Source organism: Podarcis pityusensis, assembly GCF_964106645.2.
Source record: "Podarcis pityusensis genome assembly, chromosome: 11".
NCBI classification, from domain to species: domain Eukaryota; kingdom Metazoa; phylum Chordata; class Lepidosauria; order Squamata; family Lacertidae; genus Podarcis; species Podarcis pityusensis.
In genome coordinates, this window is record NC_138036.1 from 24,919,901 (window position 1) to 24,924,572 (window position 4,672).

Sequence of the window (4,672 nt, forward strand, 5' to 3'; positions counted from 1 at the left end):
CCTCAGAAGTTTGCAGGTGTGGCGACCCACAAGAAGGCATTCTCTGTGGTGGCATCTAAGCTGTAGAATTCTTCATTGAAGGTGCACTTCTTCATCCTTCCTTTGACAGCTGAGAGAGAGAGAGAGAGAGAGAGATCCTATTCTCTTGATGCAGTTGCTTTTAACTGATTTTAATATTGTATTTTAATATTATTTTGACTTGCCCTGGAACTTCTTAGAGAAAGGTGGATAAGAAATCTTGTCAAAGACAATGACAACAGCAGCAACTGTTGTTATACTGAAGTGTGAGAATAGCCCCATGGCAGCATGTGTACCTCGTAGCACTATAACTTGTCAAGGCCAAGAGTAATTTATCCGGGTCTCTCTTGCTCTCCACTGCTCCACTAAACCTGGAACAGCGTCACTTGTGAGCACTGTAATTCGTTCAACAGTGAAATTGCGTCCTGTTGGGAAGATGCTATTTTTGTTAGCTGTTGTCTGAGCTGAGCTGGCTGCTTTCTCTTGTGCAGTCACAGAGAGGCTGTTTCCACCACCTGCAATAAGCCTGTAATCTAAATAGGTATTTAAAAATTGTACAAGTCTTCAAAGGGATGCAAGCAATAAAATTCTAGCAATGCAATTTTATTCTGCATCTACAACTAAAGTAATCCAAAAAGTTTGTGTAAATAAGAATATTTATCAACCTTTGTCCCCTGCACAGTGGGCATGTCCCTCCATCTCTGACCCTGTGGAACATTGATCCCTGGCATCTCTGGGTAGGGCTGGGAATGTTCTCGGTCTGAAACCCTGGAGAGCAGCTCCAAGCTCCCTGCAATGCAGGAATCTCAACGAAAGCATCCATGACAGACGGCCGCCCAACCTCTGCTTAAAAACCTCCAAGGAAAGAGAGTCTGCCACCTTCCAATGGAGTTAATTCCACTGTTGAACAGCTCTTGCTGTCAGAAAGTTCTTCCTGTTGTTTAGTCGGAATCTCCTTTTTGAGTCCTACCCTCCAGAGCAGGAGAAAACAAGCTTGTTCCGTCTTCTATGATAGCCAATAAGATATTTGAAGATCAGTCTACTCTTATCCAGGGACACGGGTGGTGCTGTGGGTTAAACCACAGAGCCTAGGACTTGCCAATCAGAAGGTCGGTGGTTCGAATCCCCATGACGGGGTGAGCTCCTGTTGCTCGGTCCCTGCTCCTGCCAACCTAGCAGTTTGAAAGCACGTCAAAGTGCAAGTAGGTAAATAGGTACCACTCTGGTGGGAAGGTAAGCGGTGTTTCCGTGCGCTGCTCTGTTTTGCCAGAAGCAGCTTAGTCATGCTGGCCAGATGACCCAGAAGCTATACGCCGGCTCCCTTGGCCAATAAAGCAAGATGAGCGCCGCAACCCCAGAGTCGGTCACGACTGGACGTAATGGTCAGGGGTCCCTTTACCTTTACCTACTCTTATCCAGGCTAAACATACCCATCTCCCTAATCTTGATAATCTTGATCACCCTCCTCTCCACACGTTCCAGCTTGTCTGTTTCCTTCTTAAATTGTGGTGGCCAGAACTGGACACAGTATTCCAGATGTAGTCCGACCAAAGCAGAATAGAGTAATACTATTATTTCCCTTGATCTGGACACTATATTTCTGTTGATGCAGCCTAGAACAGCATTAGCTATTTTTGCTGCTGCATCATACTGTTGACTCATCTTAAGCTTGTGGTCTACCAAGACCGCTAGATCCTTTTTACATGTACTACTAGTAAGCCAGGAGTCCCCCATCTTATATTTGTGCAGCTGGTTCTTGCTGCCTAAGTGTAGAACCTTACATTTGCCCCTATTGTTAACATTAGTGTTGTGTTTTGATCATTGTAATAAGCCTGGTGGCATGTTTGAATATGCCAGATGGCAGACTTCTTTTTTTAAACCAAGGTAAATAAATAAGTGTATGCCTTGTTTGATACATGCATTTGAAAGCTTTTTTTGTGGATGGTGTGTTTAGAGAGCACTGCACAATACTTCTTCGGCATCTCTTACTCCCTACAAGGATTAGTTTTCAAATCCGTAGCGTAACTATTCAAAAAACCCAGCCTTACACTACTGTATCGCCTAACCTTTGAAGAGATCAGCATGACCTTAAAGGATGGAAATTACATCTGACTGCCATTAAACAGACTTCCATAAAAAGGCTTGTTTGATAAGGGCAAACTACAAGGAAATGTTTGATTCCATAAGCACAAAAGCAACATAAAACATGAAGGGAAATGTTAAAAAGTCAAATAGTTGTCTACCGTAATACTGTAGAAAGAGGGAGAGAGAAATATTATCTAGTTTGCTACTTGGAACCAATTGATATTTGTCTAGGTATTTAATTTCTGAACTCTTGGGTTGAAGCTTACACATGTTTCAGAGCTAGATTGCCAGGTTGCTAGAAATAGAAATTGGACCAACAGAGCCCAAATGAGGCCAAGAGTTGGTATCAGACAGAATTCTGCAGGTGGCCTTCCATTTTGTTCCCTCACACATTAAAATGAGTTGCAAACAAGGCGAAATAGGTCTGCATGACTAGGTTGTGCCTCAGGGGCTAGGTAGCATTGGATGGGGGTGGTTAGGTGGGCATTGATGAGGGGGGCAAAATTAAAGTAAATACAGTTTAAGCAGCACTTATCTCGTAAGAAAGGGATGAGGAACATTGTACTGCAACTCCTGTCAGTCCCTGTCAGCATGGCCAATGGTCAAAGATGATGGGAGTTGTAGCTCAATAACCGATTTCCTTGTGTGGCACCTGCTGTGCCTTTGAACAGTGTTTTGCCTATGTATCACACTGATCTAAGCACCAAAGATTTTGGTAGAAACTGCACCCTGAGTTTGAGTTCCTCATCGAATGGGAGCCAGGACACACAGTTCCCATGAGCAGAACTCTGTTCACAGGACAATCTTGCTAGAAGAAGTATGGGGCAATTTTATTTGACTTGTTGTTCTTTCCCCTTTCCAGTGATGTATTGTCAATTTGTAATTTTTTAAAATTTATTTTAAAATTTAAAAACTTGGATAGAATATTTATTCTATTGTATATGTTTCATTTCCTCCGAGGAAGTTCACAATACGACTTCTGAAGGGCTGTCACATGGAAGATGGAGCAAGCTTGTTTTCTCCTGCTCTGGAGGGTAGGACTCGAACCAATGGCTTCAAGTTACAAGAAAGGAGATTCCAACTAAACATCAGGAAGAACTTTCTCACAGTAAGAGCTGTTCAACAATGGAATGGACTCCCTCAGGAAGTTGTGGACTCTCCTTTCTTGGAAGGTTTTAAGCAGTGGTTGGGTGGCCATCTGTCATGGATGCTTAATTGAGATTCTTGCATTGCAGGGGGTTGAACTAGATGACCCTTCGGGTCCCTTCCAGCTCTATTCCAGCTCCCTTCCAGTCCTGTGAGGTAGGCTAGGAATCACCTAACACAACCCAATACACTTTGTAACAAAGCAGAGACTTGCACCTGGATTCCTCACATGCAAATATGAGAATTAAAGTGTAAAATATTTAGTAATGCTCCTTGGAAGCACTTCGTTCCGTTAGCATTTCATTGCTAGCCCATATTGGCTCTGTTGTAGCACTACAGCTGCAGTTTGAGATATAAATGGCAAGAGTCAACGTGCTGAAAATTCAACACATTCCCCGAGCAGCAAAGGGATGCAAGACAAATGTTACAGTATTACTGACAACACCAGTAATGCTTATGTAAGCATTTGCTTCATAAAATACAAACTGGTAACATTAAAACAAAGCATTAAAAAAATCTCAGCAGCAGAATTTTCTGCCCTTTGTCCCTGCTCTAAATCGCTTTCCCCACCCCAGACTATTTTTAACCATATTTAAATAAGCAGGCTTATGTTTATTTTGTTGCTTTCTGTTCCTGATATATATACTAATAATATTTTCTTTAAGGGCTTCTTCATTGTGATGTGGCCCCTTTTCTTCATTACTCCCTCTAATAGCAAACACGGTGTTCTCGTGCCAACAGGACTGAAGCCAAAACAGGGTCGCTGAGAACAACAGGTACAAAAAGACATATCAACATGCTCAGATGAATCAGAATATTTGAGGGGGCAACCTCCCCTCAAAATACAGCCCATTGATGATGGACCATAATGACTGCCCTGCACCAGTCATGGAATGTGGTGTGTAAAATGGGAAATGCACACAAAACAGTATTTTAGTGTACATTGGTATAAGACTTCAGTGCAATCCTATGTCTATGGACTCACGAACAAATCCCACTGTGTTTGAAAGGACTCCAAGGTAGTATGTTTCTGTATCTGTACCGCAGGTGATTGCTTTCACCAGGAGGGGTGATATGGAGCAGGCAATGACAGATTTGTTATGTCGTTCAACATGTGTCTGAATCTTGACTTCCCTACATGACCTGGAAAATCATTGAAAAGGACAAGCTAAGCCACAACCTAGGCATATGTTCAGTCATTCCTGAGGTCAGTTCAATATGCAGAAATCTATTGAAATTACCACTTTGCTGACTGCAGTATTTTTTTCCAAAAAGATGTGTGAGAATACTCTCTTATTTGAGAGAAACAAAGCAAAATGGCTCAACAGTAGAATTTTGTTGGATCAGGCCTACGGTCTGTCTGGCCCAGCACTCTGCCGGCCAGTCAGATACCTTGGGGAAGCTCACAAACTTGAAGAGCTCA